This window comes from Chrysochloris asiatica, unplaced genomic scaffold (assembly GCF_000296735.1).
Source record: "Chrysochloris asiatica unplaced genomic scaffold, ChrAsi1.0 scaffold00027, whole genome shotgun sequence".
NCBI lineage: Eukaryota > Metazoa > Chordata > Mammalia > Afrosoricida > Chrysochloridae > Chrysochloris > Chrysochloris asiatica.
The window spans coordinates 26,241,025-26,256,545 of NW_006408545.1; positions in this window are offsets into that span (position 1 = coordinate 26,241,025).

Below are 15,521 nucleotides of genomic sequence, written 5' to 3' on the forward strand. Positions count from 1 at the left end.
TTTTTTTCTTTCAGGGTTTTATATATGTCTCCCCATTGCCTTCTTACTTGCATGGTTTCTGTTGAGAGATCCAAGCTTAATCTGATTTGCTTTCCTTTGTATGCTACAATTCTTTTTTCCCTATCTGCTTTCAGGATCCTGTCCTTATCTTTGATTTTTGGAGAGCTTGATTATTATATGTCTTGGTGATTATCTTTTAAGGTCTATCCTTCCTGGGGTTCATTGAGTTTCTTGAATGCTTATCTTTTTACTTTTCAGGATGTTAGAGAAATTTTCTTCTAGAAGCTCTTCAACTATCTCTCTGTGGACTTGTGTGATTCTTCCTGTTACAGAATGCCGATAATTCTTAAATAATTCCTCTTTATGTTGTCCAACATGAATCTTAGACCTTCTCCAGATTTTTTTTTATCCTTTTTTGTGCTTGCTCTTCTATCTTAGTAGTGTTGAGAGAGTTATCTTCTAGCTCACTAGTTCTGGCTTCTACCTCTTCAGTTCTAGTCCTTTGCTCTTTCAGTGTATTGTTCATTTCTAATATTCTTTTATTAATCATTTGGACATCTTTCTGTAGGTTTGGAATTGTTTCAAATACTGTACCTATCTTATTTGATTGTTCTTGTAGCACTTTCCTGACTTCTTCCTTATTTTTCTCAACTCCATTATATACTGTTTTAATACATTTTATAATCATTTTTCTGAATTTCTTCTCATGCATTTCCAAGGCCTTGACATCTTCCAGAATGAAGTGTAGGTCTACTTCCAGCTCATTTGCATCAATCATTTTATCTCATTTCTGAACATGTGCTGATATAGTCATCTGTTTCTGTTTTTTTGGGCATACTGGGGAGATACCTCTGGCCTTATTACTTAGATGGATGTGTATTTTAATATTTTTTATGCTTTCTGATTACCTCCAGGTAGATGTGATCAGGAGATGGGCTTCTCTGTTCACTCTTCTTCCTTAGAAATTTCAAGATGCCTCTGTTGGTCAGATTTAATTTTCAGCCTATTTCCTTTTTAGTCTGCTTGTACCATTCCACAACTCCCATTCAGGCCTTTTTCCTAGTGATAAATAGTTCAGGGCTGTCTGTGGCTGTTTTGCACTGCTGTTTGGTTTTAAGTGGAAACTGTCACTTTAAATTTTGAGGAGATCTGTACACATGCGTAGCAGAACCCTCCAGGGGTGGGAGTGGGGTGTCCACTAGCTAACACACCCCCTCTAGTCACCAGAATGGAAGTGCGCCAACAACAAAAGACCAATGAACAGATATATATATATATATATATATATATATATATATATATATATATATATATATATATATATATATATATATAAAACGTCCACACCTTTATTTCTTCTGTTCTGTCAGGTGTCTGTGGCTGCCCTGATGCTTTCCCTGCTTGGTTTTTCCCAAGATGGCAGCTCCAGGAACAGTTGAGCATCTTGAGTTGGGAAGCAATGGATTTCTTGCTTCTGTTACAAATTCCCCTGGCTGTAAGCCTCCCAACCTTCTAAATATTCCTTTATATGTGGTTCAGAGTTCTGGGACCATTCTCTGAGTCGGCTTGGTCTGATATTTTGTGTTGTTGCTGATGGAGCTCCTCACTGCACGTCTACCCTTTCTGCCATCTTGTTTATTCTCTGTTTGTGAATAATTTTTTATAAGTACATGTATCATAGTAGTTTCCCTTTTCAAAATAACACTTTAAAGAGTAGGTTTCATTTTAGTATTATATAAAGGCATGATACCTTAAATGTTTTTATTTGAAGAAAATAAAATTATAAGACTTGGCTAAACACAGCTTGTTTGTGAGTAACTCTAGCCCCTGAGTCTCATTGTATTTCGAATCATTATTTTTATTTTATTCCACTGAATCCAGAGACTATACACTAGGTCTCAAGGTGCTCTTATTAGACAGGTAAATGTGTAAATATCATTTTTCCCACTTTATACATGAAAAAGAAGTTCAGCAAAATGACTACTTAAAGGTATAGAACTCAGTCAATTTGAGAATTATAATTTAGTATATTTTTTTCTAAACTGCTATAAAACTAATCTTCAACTCTTCTCTCATTCTTCTCAGTCAAAAAATTTACTAAAACGTTCATAGCAATGTCTTAGTTATCTAGTGCAGCAATAACAGAAATACTACAAGTGGATGACTTTAATAAACAGAAATGTCTTCTTTCACAGTGTAGGTGGCTATAAGCTCAAACTCAGAGTGTCAGCCTAAGACAAGGCTTTCTTTCTTGGTGAGCTCCAGAGAAAGTCCTTGTTTCCTTTCCACATTTGTAGGTCAAACATTGTTTGGTGTTCTCTATGTGTCTTGGTATTAATCTTTTCTTGGTTCTAGGTACTTCACAGTGAAGGGACCCCAAGTTCAAAGGACACACTCCATTTCTGGCTCTTTTTTATTAGTCCCACTGAGGTCATCTAGCCTGTTTAATCTCTCTTATTATATCTCAAAAGCTACCACTAATCTGTCAGTTTGTCATAATGTGGTAGCTTGTATGTTGCTCTGGAACTGAAGAAAATGACACCAGAATTTTAAATGCCAGCAGGGCTATCCATAGTGGACAATTTCCAGTCAGCTTCCAGATTAAGGCCGACTAAAAAGAAGGAGAGGTAAACTACCTCTGAATGTTTTTTTGTTGTTGGTAATTGCTTTTGAATCAATTCCAGCTCATAGTGACCCTATATAGGGATTACAAGGAGTGGCTGGTGACTCTGACCACTGACCTTGCAATTCAAACCAACTTGTAGTCACAAGTTGGCACAAATTGACACAGTGCCACACTAGGACTCCAGGAAGGAGAGACAGACTACTTTGGAATGTTTAGCCGCTAAAAATCTTATGAATTTCAGTAGGACACTTTCATATAGCACCAGAATATTGAATATTGAAATATGATGAAGAGAGCAAGGATATTGTGAGATATAGTGCCAGAAGATGAGTCACTCAGGTTGGAAGACACTCAAAATAAAATTGTGGAAAAGCTACCTACTCCAAGCAGACTTGACTGTGATGGCATACATGGAGTAGAGATTTCAGGACCTTCACTTGCTGGTGGCGCACGACTTAAAATGAAGAGAAACATCTGTAAACACCCATTCATAATCAGAGCTTGAAATGTATTGAAGTATGAATCTAGGAAAAATGGATGTTGTCAAAAAATAAATAGAACTCATAAAGCTTGATACCCTAAGTATTAGAGCTGAAAGGACTGGTAATGGACATTTTGAATTCACAATCACATGGTTTACAATGAATCAAGAGGAATGACATAACATTCATCATCAAGAGGAACATTTCAAGACTGATTTTTTTTTTAAGTTTTTATTGTGAATTAAGTGATAATTAACATAGGAGAACATTAGCTTTACATTCATCTTCTTATATTTCTTTTCATTGAAATGATTACAATCTCCTCTATACATCATCAAACAACCAAAGGGTACACCCTGCAAGCCTGCCCCCCGGCTGTCAGCATACAGACACTCTACCTCCTCAGGGAGGAGTTCAGAGTCCCCAGCCACTCCATCTCTCCATGTCATCATTTCTGCCTCCATCTCTGGTGTCTCTACTTCTCTGGATTGGGTCCCACACTCCACTCCTCTCCCTTGATGGTCCCAGGGACCTCCACTCCTAGACTGCAAAATCAACCACTCCCCTCCTTTTATTAGAAAACATCTACTTTTACATTTCTAACACTCACAGTCAGTCCTGATAGCAATTATTCACTATTGAGCCACAAGAGTCTTATCTTCAACTGCTTTCATCAGCCCTGCTCAGTCAGGTTGGAAACCACTCAGTGGAGATTCTACCTTCCCCTGCACCCTCTGGAACTAGGCTCCCTCTTGAAAGTTTGTAGGCCAGTCACTTCGTGCCTTTGTAGTGCCCCCATTTTGAGTAGCCAATGTCTAAGTTGCCCATTCCTGTCAACCCTGTATATTGAAGCGGTAGGAATGATCATAGCTGTAAAAATTTGTCCCCTCTTTTGAGCTACTACATCCACAAGTATAGGTCAAGTTCATCAAATTGTAATGGATTGTTCGTTTTCTCTTCTTCTTTCTTTTTCTAGTCATGTAAGGAGCTCTGGTAGCATAGTGGTTATGAATCAGACTGCTAACCTCAAGGTCAGCAGTTCGAAACTACCAGCTGTTCATGGAAGAAAGATGAGGTTTTTTGCTCTCATAAAGATTTGCAGCCTCGGTGCAGGGTCACTGTGAGTTGAAATCGACTCCACGGTACTCGACAACAAAAACAACAACAATGATCATCCAGCCATTGAAGCCAGGTCAAGTAGGTACTTATGCATCTCCCCTCACTTCATATCAACTGGACACTTCACTCTCTGTTCTAGTCCTCTGTGGTCATGTTCCTATCTCTGGGCCCAGGAGTCCCCAAGTTTTTTTTAATACTACTGGCCAACCAGGTCTCAACCCAGGTTGACAGGAGTCTATTGACCATGGTGGACTTAGCTCACAACTTCATTGCTATTTCCCCACACTTCCCCTTATTGGTAACCAACATGGTCATCAGCAAGGCTACATATCTGCTTGTTAGGATAGTTTGGGTGCTGAGGTGGAGGGTGGGAAAGCAATACATAAGAAGGGGGAGGAGGATGGAAGAACAAGGCAGATGGGAAAACAGTTAGGCAGGTTTACATGGGTTAAGTGGGACAGAGGTAAATAATAATGCATGCACAACCTTGGAACAACAGAACTCTGTGATACAGGGATTGAGGGATGGTTTTAATGGATAAAAGAAGGGAAATAAGATGCTTGGCTGTCTTTTGAATCTTGGTTTCCCTTGCCTACTATTGTAAAAAAGATTGAAGACTGATTTTTAAGTATAATGCCATCTGTGATAGGATAATGTACCTATCACAACTCATACATAGAACCTACAGGAAAGACCAGCTAATAACTATTTTATTCAAGTTTATACACCAACCACTAAAGCCAGAGATGATGAAATTAAGAATTCTACTAACTTCTTTTGTCTGAAATTGATCAAACATGCAATTAAGATGTATTGATAAATACTGGTTAGTCGAATGCAAACGCTGGAAACAAAAGATCAGTAGTTGGAGAACATAGTCTTGGTAATAGAAACGATGCTGGAGATCACATAACTTATTCATTAGGAATACCTTTTTTAACCACTCTAAAGATGACTATACACATGGACTTTATCAGATGGAATACACAGAAATCAAATTGACTACATCTGTGGATGCCCAAACAAATTAATGGCAAGGATAGATTAAGGAATAGACTATCAACTGCTTATATTCAAGTTCAAGCTTAAACTGAAGGAAATTAAACACAAATGACCAAAGACCAGAAGAATTGTAGAATGACATCAAGAACATCATTCAGAAACAAAAGATTCTTTGGGCAAAATGTTGAGTGATGCAGAGAGCATCAAAGGAAGATGGAAGGAATGCAAAGTCACTGTGACAAAAAATAAATGGTTTAAATTAAACCATTTTTAATAGGCAGTGGCACTGAAGGAAGAAGTCCATGTTGTGCTGAAGACATTAACAAAGAACAAGGCACTGGGAATTGATGGAATACAAACAGAACTCTTTCAACTAACTGATGCAGCATTGGAGGCTGCATCTATACCAATAAATTTGGTAAACTGCATCTATGCCAAGAAATATGGCCAACAGACTGAAACTGATCCATATCTGTGCCCATTCCAAAGAAAGGTGACCCAATGCAATTCGGAAATTATCATACAATATCTCATTAATATTGCACACAAGTAAAATTTTACTTAAGGCAATTAAAAAACAGCTACAAGAATATATTGACAGGGTAATGCCCGAGGTTTAAGACCGATTCAGATGAGGATATGGAATGAGGATTACCATTACTGACATTAACTAGATCTTGGCTAAAAGCAGAGAATACCAGAAAGATGTTTACCTGTGCTTTATTGACTATGCAAAGGCTTTTTACTGCATGGATCATGACATGCTATGGATAACACTGCAAAGACTAGGAATTCCAGAACACTTAAATGTACTCATGACGAACCTATACATATACCAAGAAGCAGTTGTTCCAACAGAACAAGGGTACACTGAATGGTTTTAAATCAGGCAAGGTTTGCTTCATGGTTGCAATCTTTCACCGAATTTATTCAATTTGCATGCTGAGCAAATAATCTGAAAAGTGTGCGAGCCAGTTCACACAACCAGGGTTAGAAGGAGATGACACAGCTTTAGAAATAAAACACAAACACTGGTTAGGGTTTAAGAAAGACTGCAGGACTCGTGATCTTTAGGGTCAAGAGCCCGGAGATAAAGCATGTCTCAGTATTTATTAATGTCTGCATTCCACAAAACCTCCCATGAAAGCATACGTCAAAAAGACATCGAAGACTACTTGATTTTTTAGGCCAGGAACATTTCCTGGTATACATCCTCATTTTCATTAACCTGAGAGCACCAAACTGAGTCAGTAATCACATCTAAGCATCAAGTACTACATTAGCGTGCCGACATATTATGCTTTTCATGAGTCATTAGTGGTGTGCCGTTTCCTCATGCCATTGTCAAGACTTGACTCCATTCCTCATGGCTAGTTCTCGGGTGGTCTCCAACAGAAAAGCTGGATTATATGAAGAAGAACATGGCATCAAGATTAGAGGAAGACTCATTAACAACCTGTGCTAAGCATATGATACAACCTAGCTTACTGAAAGTGAAGATGACTTAACATTTTTGCTGATGAAGATCCAAGATCACAGCCTTCAATATAGGTTACACCTCAAGGGAAAGAAAACAAAAATCCTCACCACTGGAACATTAAATAATATCATGTTAAATGGAGAAAAGATTGAAGTTTTCAAAGACTTAATTTTCCTTGGATCTACTATCAGCACTCATTGAAGCAGCAGTCAAGAAATTAAACTGATTGCATTAGGCAAGTCTGTTGCATAAGACCTCTTTAAAGTGTTCAAGAGCAAAGATGTTAGTTTGAGAACTAAGGTACACCTGAACAATACCTTGATATTTTCAATAATCTAATACACATGTGAAAGAAGAATTGAAGCATTTGAGTTATGGTGTTGGAGAAGAATATGAAAATTACCATGGACTTTTAAGAACAAACAAATATGTGTTGGAATAAGTATATCCAAGTTCCTTAGAAGACAGGATGGCAAGATTTTGTCCTTTCTACTTTGAACATATTATCTGGAGATGGATATCATGCTTGGTAAAGTGGAAGGTCAGCAAAAAGGAAAAAAAAAAAAGAGGAAGACCCACAGTGAGATGGATTGACACAGTGGCAACAGCAAGGGGCTCAAGTGTAACAACAATTATGAGAATGGCGCAGGAGTGGGCATTGTTTTATTCTGATGTGTATAGGGTCACTATGAGTCAGATTCGACTTGACAGCACCAACAAAGCTCAAAAGAGATTTTCTCAGCCTAATCCTATAGATTGCATCTGACCTCAGAAACGTAATAAAGTGAAGACCTATAACACATAGGACAACTACATAAGATCAGGGCACATCATGGGGCTGGCCATATTATATTAGAGCTCATCATGGAGGTAAATGTTAAGTATCACTGAGTCAGTTCCAACTCATAGCGACTTTGGAAAAGGTTTCTGAGGAGCAGCTGGTGAGTTGGAACCAGTGATTTTGCAGTTCAAACCAACTTTGAGATTGAGCACTTATCCTACAGCACCACACCAGGACTCTGCTTTATAGTAAGTGGCCCTGTGGGATAATGTGCTAGACTGCAAGGTCAGTTTGAACTAAAAAGTCAGCATTTCAAACTCACTAGCCTCTCCTTAGAAGCCCTATAGAGAGTCACTGTGGGAAAGAATTGACTAGAGGGTACTTATAAACAACAACAACAACAACAGTACATATTTATTTAAGAAATGCATTATTTACCAAATTGTTTTGAAAGAGAGTTTTCTTGTTTCTCACCCTACTCTTAATATCTCTCCTTTACTCAGTAGTTTTTCCACTAGCTATTCCTCTGACAATTCCATACTCTCCTTGACAGATGTAAGAGCCTCTTTAGCTAAAGATATTGCAATAGAAGTAGATATCACAACTAGAGGTTCAAGGCATATATTCATCATATTGAATGTAATTCATTTAAATTTGTCAATAAAGTAATGTTACTACATTTTGTGCTATGTTGTAATTAACTACAATTTGAGCTATGTTGTAATTAAAGGTAAAAGTATCTTATTAAAATATGATATATTACAAAAAATTAGCACATTTCCTGAAATACCAAGACCCAAGCTCACTGTCATTGTGTCAGTTTCAAATCATAGTGACCAACAGTATAGGCGTACGGAATGTCATTTGATATGACTTTCCCAGCCATCACATTAGGGGTAAGTTTATTAAATAGTTTATCAAAAATAGCAGACTAATTTTTAAGTTAAGAATTTTGTATGGACCATGAATTATGTTATAAATATTGGCAGAAGAACAATTTCCCATTCCTGCAATTGGACAAAGTAGAAATGCTTCATAGTGTTTCTAAGACTGTAAGACACAGCTGGCAAGTTTGAACTGTCAAGCGTTTAGTCAGAAAGCAAGTACTTAACCACTGCTCCACCAAAGTCCTTTCCTAGAAACCCAACTCACTGTTATCCAGTCAAGTCTGACTCATAGCAACTCCATAGGCCAGAATGCTCCTTAAGGTTTCGGATACTGTAAATCTTTGCAGGATTAGATTACCTCATCTTTCTTTCTTGGAGGGCACTGGTAGGTTTGAACTTCCAACATTTTTTTTTTTTTTTTTAGCAGCTCATGTTTAACCCCCTGTGCCACCAAAGGAACATATTATATGTTTAATAAATTTTAATTCACTGGTAGTTCTTATAAACACTAAACATAGAAGTACCATATAACCCAGCAATACCAACTCTATGTCCAATTCTATGTATTGGGATTTTAAGTAGAATCACAGAACTTGGTACACAAATGTTCATCTCAGCACTATTTATAATAGCCATCAGTAGAAACAACCTAAATGTCCATCAAGAGATGAATGAGTAAATAAGATATGGAATAAGCATAAAATGAAATATTATGCAAAAAGCAAGAGAAACATGGATAAACCTTGGAAACATTATTCTGAGAGAAATAAGTGAATTACAAAAGAACACATATTGTATGAGTCCCCTTATATAAAATATCTGGAATAGGCAAATGCATAAAGACTGAAGTTTAGTGGTCATCTGGAATGGGAGGGGAGGAAAGAGGGAAGTGCTTAGGAGGCACTGAGTTTCTGTAAATGGTGGTAGAATAATTTGGAAACAGATAGTTGTGGTATTTTTATAACATGCTAAACAATCAATGTTACTGGAAACATATATGTATTATAACAGAACAATTAAAATTTGTCATTCAATTCTTTTTCTTTTTGTTCTTGATTTAAGATCATTCTGGATATAGTAAATAACCATTTTGTAACTTTGGTGGTGGTGGTGGTGTGCTGTGGAGTTGATTCTGACCCACAGTGACTCTGCATAGGGTTTCTGAGGCTTTATGTGTTTAGGGGAACAGAAAGCCTCATCTTTCTCCTGTGGAACAGTATATTTATTATTATTATTGGTACCTGCCCTCAAGTTAGCTCCCAATTCATGGCAACACCATGAACAACAAAACAAAATACCACCATACCTGTGCCTCTCACTGATAGGTTAAGAGTCAGACCCTTGAGATCCAGCAATTTTCCGTAATGGATATCCAGGTCTGTCTTCCTAATTTGTGTTAGTTTGGATGCTCCACTGGTGCCTGTTTTGCCTCAAAGCAGAATATGAGGTTCCATTGTGCATGAGGGGTATTGGCTGAAAATTAAACTTGACTCTCATACATGAAAGCTGAGAACTACCACTAATCACTGACTCTTTAGATATAGTAGGTAAATCCATATTTTGTGTGTGGATATTTTGGTAAATTTCAATATTCAAATTGTGGCATCCCTAAGCGGAGGTGGGGGGATATTTAAATGCTGTATATTTCATGGCAATTTCCTGTTGATTTCAATTATGGATAGCATTCAATTATGCATTTAAGAAATAAAAGAACATTGATTATATGTGTTAAAGAGCAAACAATGAAAAGAAAATGATGAAAACAAAACCAAAAACCAAGCTGAATTGCTTGCTTAGGGTCAGTTCTTTCTGTGCCATTTTAATCCTATAGTGAATAAGTCAAAGACTACTAGCAAATTTGTAAAAATCATACTTTGAAAGTCATGTACACCTCCAGTCATCAGGATATGGAATGAAATACACATACACCAGCCTAGATAAGACTGACATTATAAATATTTGTATAATTTTCTGCACATTACATGTTTCCTATAGTTGGCTCTACGTGGCAATATTAGGAGAAAGAAATAAATCCTATGAACATCATTTGTTCCACAATGACACACCTGCATGATGTTCACGACTACATAAGCAAGAACTAGCTGTAGCATTCTATTTTCATGGATGACCAAGTCAGAGGTTAAATGTCTGTCATAAGACAACTCAAGCTTTATCTTTTGTCTGCCCCAACAGCACAGTTCAGATTACAAAATTCTGACCTATGAAGTTTTATAAAGTTGTTACTTTCTATTATGTTTGAGAGCCTTATCTTCGTGCCTTAGGCGCTACTGCATCACCAGATCTGATAGGTTGAAAAGCTAGGAATGGAAATTAATGATTTATTAGGATTTTAATTTGCCCTCTTCCATCTTTTTTGTAATTGATTTATGTATTGTTTCTGTTTTATTCATGAATAAACAGAAAACAGAATGTAAAAGAGACTTAGATAGAACGATTCCTCTAGGTGACTAGGAAAGTAGTCTCTAACTAAAATGACACAATTTATGCATATTCTAAAAATGTGAACTAAAACTAATGTTTCCAGTAAAAACTAAATTGAGATGCAAGGATTTTACATTCCTGAGAATATTATGATAGGAATATACTATTTTTTATTTTTCTAGAGATTTATTATATGAAGTGAATCAGTATTATATCTCGTTTCTCTTGTGCTATTATAAATAAAATTCTAATTTTTTTACAATTTTCCAATAGTTTATTACTAATTTATAAAAAATATAAACTATATATACATGGAACCCTGGTGGCACAGTGGTTAAGCACTCAGCTGCTAAGTAAAAGGTTGTTTTCCTCAGAGGTCTGTTTCCGTAATGAATTAATAATTTGAATTTTCAGCATACATAAATTAACTTATTAGTTCTACTAGTTGTTTGCTACATTTCTGACTTTTTTTTACATAAATCATCTTACTACTTTAAAATATAGATAAGTGAAACCAAACCCACTGCTAGCAAGTTGCTTCTGACCCAAGTTTACTTCTCCTTTCCTTTCTTTCCTTCCCTATCTCTTCTTTTTAAAGTGTTCAATAGCAAAGATACCAGTTTCAGAACTAAGGGCTCCTGACCCAAACCACGGTATTTTTAATAGCTTCATATGCATGTGGAAGTTGGACAATGAATAAAGAAGACTATGGAAGAATGTATGCATTTCTTTTACGGTGTTGGAGAAGAATATTGAAAGTACCATTGACAGATAGATGAATAAACAAATCTGTGTCAGAAGTGTAGCCTGAATGTTTCTAGGAGGCCAGGATGGCAAGACTTTATCTTTCATACTTCGGACATATTACCAGGAGGAAACTGTCCCTGGAGAAGGACATCATGTTTGGTAAAGTGGAGGGTCAGTGAAAAAAAGGAAGACCCCCAACTAGATGGACTGGCACAGTGGCAGCAACAATGGGCTCAAACTTAACAATTGTGAGGATGGCATTGGACCAGACAGTGTTTCAGTCTGCTCTGCTTAAGAACTGACTCATTAGCACCTAACAAAAACAATAACTATACTTTCTCTTCTTTCTGTTTTATTTATTTGTTTTTGCCTTAGTGCAATCACTAGGGCCTCTTGTAAAAGTGATCAGATTGTGTATACTTCCTTTTTTTCCTGATCTTAAGTGAAAATGGTCGTTTTCTTACATACAGGATTCTTTTAGCTGTATTTTATATTTTAGGAAGTTCCTTGTATTACATCTTTCAAGATGCTTTAATTATTAATGGATGTCAGTTGGCAGTTCAAACCCACCAGCCTTGGAAACCATAAATAAAGTCACTGTAAGTTGGAACAGACTTGCAGGCACTTAACCATTTAACAACAAAACACCAACAATTTTTTAAAATATTGTGTCTACATCTCTTTAAAAAACTTCCTCTATTATATTAATATGACTGTGTTGCAAAATTCTAAATTGACTGCCAAAATTTCCAGCCTCTGCTATACACATACCTTCTACCAGATGTTAAACATTAACCTCAGTGTTTTCTAAAGGGGTCCTGCAAATGTATTTAAGGTCTCTGGTCAGTTGACAAGGTATCCTAACCTAGCAGGTGAGATTAAAACTACAATCTGAGGGTAGAGGTCAGAGAAAAAGCATTCAAAGAAAGTCAAAATGAGAGGGACTTAACAAGGGAGAAATTTTCATTTTTAATCTATCTACTGAAATTTACTCAATTTCATTATAGTTTCTTTTCCCTAATTAATCATCATTATAATTTTGTTGTTGTTGTTAAGTACCATTAAGCCAATTCCAACTCCTAGTGACCCTGTATAGGGTTTCCAAGGAGTGACTGGTGAGCTTGATAATTGGCCTAAAATCTTTCTTTGAAAATATATGCATTTCCTGTCATTTTGAGATTAGGCTGTTTTGTTTGTTTTCCATTGAGAATGAGTTCATTTTCATTTTGTCTTCACTTCTATGTTAAGAAAGTTTAAACTTTTCCTTATACGTTATAAATGTTATGTTGGAGAAACACTGTATTCTGTTTAAGGCCTCTGAGAAGTGTTGATTACCTTGGTTCATCAGACCATTGGCTAAATTACAAATTACGTTTGTTAGACTCAAATTACAAATACTCCAACTTTGGATGGATTTCAATAAATTCTCACTTTAGACTACTTGAAGACTAGTTTGTGATTGTGTGTTTCAGGAATCAGTAGAAGATGTGGGTCATGTTTATACATAGAATTTGATGTTTCACTTCGCTGATTCATTCTTTTCTGAGATTCTCTCTTCAGTCTCTGAAATCTAGAGATATTGGCCACCCTGTTGCATTCTGAATCTCCTGATTCACTCACAGAAAAACTGCAAATTCACAAAGTGACAGTAGTAGTGTACATGAAGCAAGCTTTTCATGGATCTTTTCATATTTTTGAGTATTTAACATGAATCCTCAATTTTGGTTAACAAACATCACACATATGGCTAAAGTTTTTGTGTTTTCAAAAGGTTCAATACATTTTCAATTTATTTTGTTTTCAGTCGGTAAAGGAAGATTGTTTTTTCTGCTTAACAAGGGACATACTTTACTATAAATGTCTCTGTTCCAATTAGAGCTTGGCAGTTTGAATAATTTGCATGTGTATGTGACTGTATGCATGTGTTTTATATGACACCTTTTTAAACAATATTTGATCTATATGTTCCAAGTTCTTAAATTCAGGTCTAAATACCAATCTATAAATAAAATGTCTAAATACCATTGGGTAAGAACAAATTAAATTACATCATTCTTTATCATTCTGAGGAATAGTTACTAGAAAATTTTATCTAAAACGACATCTCCCAAGCCTAAAGCACTGTAATCAGAGTTGAACACTATATGGTAAAGATTATAGAAATTACCTTGTGTCATGAAGCCCTGAAATGGTCTTGCGACATGAAACAGATTTGCTTTAGCAGAGTTCAGAAGCTGGCCAGGAAACATAAACTGCCTTGAGATTGTAAAAAGCACATTGGAGTTGGGCCAGATATTACCCTCTGAATTTAAAGAGTAATTTAAAAATCAGGACACTATTTTTTTAACCAATTGCTAACATAGGGATTTCAGATGGGGAGAAATATATTTTGATTAATTTTGCCCTTTTCGGTGGGAACCTGGCAGTTTTGTCCTTCACCAGCTGGAGTTTATGTAAGGCCTTATGGAACAAGTCAGCCAACAGGGAGTTACAATAATCTAATCTTCATGGGCTGGATACTGTTTTGCGTGAGCAGCTTGCTTAAGTAACGTGTTTTTGAGTTCCCCACTAGGGGGCTGAGAACACAAAGGTATTGTAAGACCAGGCCTTTCTGAGAAAAAAATAGATTCACATTTCCTCCTATATGCCTGACAGTTACTTCTTAAATATTATGAGTGGGAAGAAAAGCAAGAGAAACTATTAAGATTAATACTACTTTACTACTTAAATAAGAAACAGCCATGACCTTCTAAATCTAGGAGCAAGTTTAAGGTAGGTTAGCAGTTTCCCCTTGAGTTTGACTTATCCTAATTAAAACAATTTTCAATAAAACTTCAAGTAACCACTTCTGTGTAGCCAGGTTCATGTTGGGTGCAAAACTCGGGATTTTGCTTTAATTGTGAAATTTTGAATAGTAACCTGCTTAGCTTCCCCACATGCTAAGAAAAAAAGTGTTAATGATGTTAGTTTTTCTGTGAGGTTGACATATAAGTGCTATTTCTTATGAGATATGCTTCAGAGTGGTGCCAATGTTGTTTTCTCTTATCCACCACCCTCCACCATTGCCAGTTTTTGGAACAGTGCCAAGCACGGTACATTACTATCCATAATATTTGTTGATAAGATGAACATTTCTCTATAAGAAGAAAAATTTTATTATATGGATTACAAATAGATTTTTCTATTTTTGTTGTTAAGTGCTGTCTTGTCGATTCAGACCCATAGCTTCCCTGTACAGGGTTTCTGAGGCTGTAAATCTTTACGGGAGCAGAAAGCCTCATCTTTCTCCCGCGGAACAGCTGATAGTTTCGAACTGCTGAGCTTAAGGTTTGCAGCCCGATTCGTAACCACTACGTTACCAGAGCTCCCTTAAGTGCTATTAATCAGTTACAATTCATAGTGATGCTGTATAACGTTACCAAGGCTAGAAGTCTTTGCAGGAACAGGAACCCTCACTTTCCTCCCTTGGAAGCCTAGTGGGCTCAAATTACCTTGTGATTCCAGTGCCTGTAGTACAGAGCCACTGCACTCCCCTAGGATAGGACAGATTGATGTGTATGGTCTTTATACACATTAAGATTCACCATATTTCAATATTCCTATAATTTTATGCAAAGGCAAATTCTCTGAAATCAAACAGGTCGCTTTTCTTCCAGTTACTGCCATGGAAAGTGTGAACATTCCAGGACCCAGAGATCTGAGGAATGACAGCCAGGAAAATTCTTTGTGAATTTTTTGATTGATTTGAGAACATCTGAAACCTAAATTGGTGCACTCCTTTCACATGCCTTCTAATGAGGCCCGTGGGTGTGGCTGTGACTGCGTCATGTGTAGTGAAAAGATAGAAGGCTTGGAGTTCCGGAATGAAGGAGGGGCAGGAAGAGAAGGACAGGGGCTGTTGCATTGCAAGGGAAGACTGTTAAGATTCCAGTGACACAATGCACAGCATGACGGA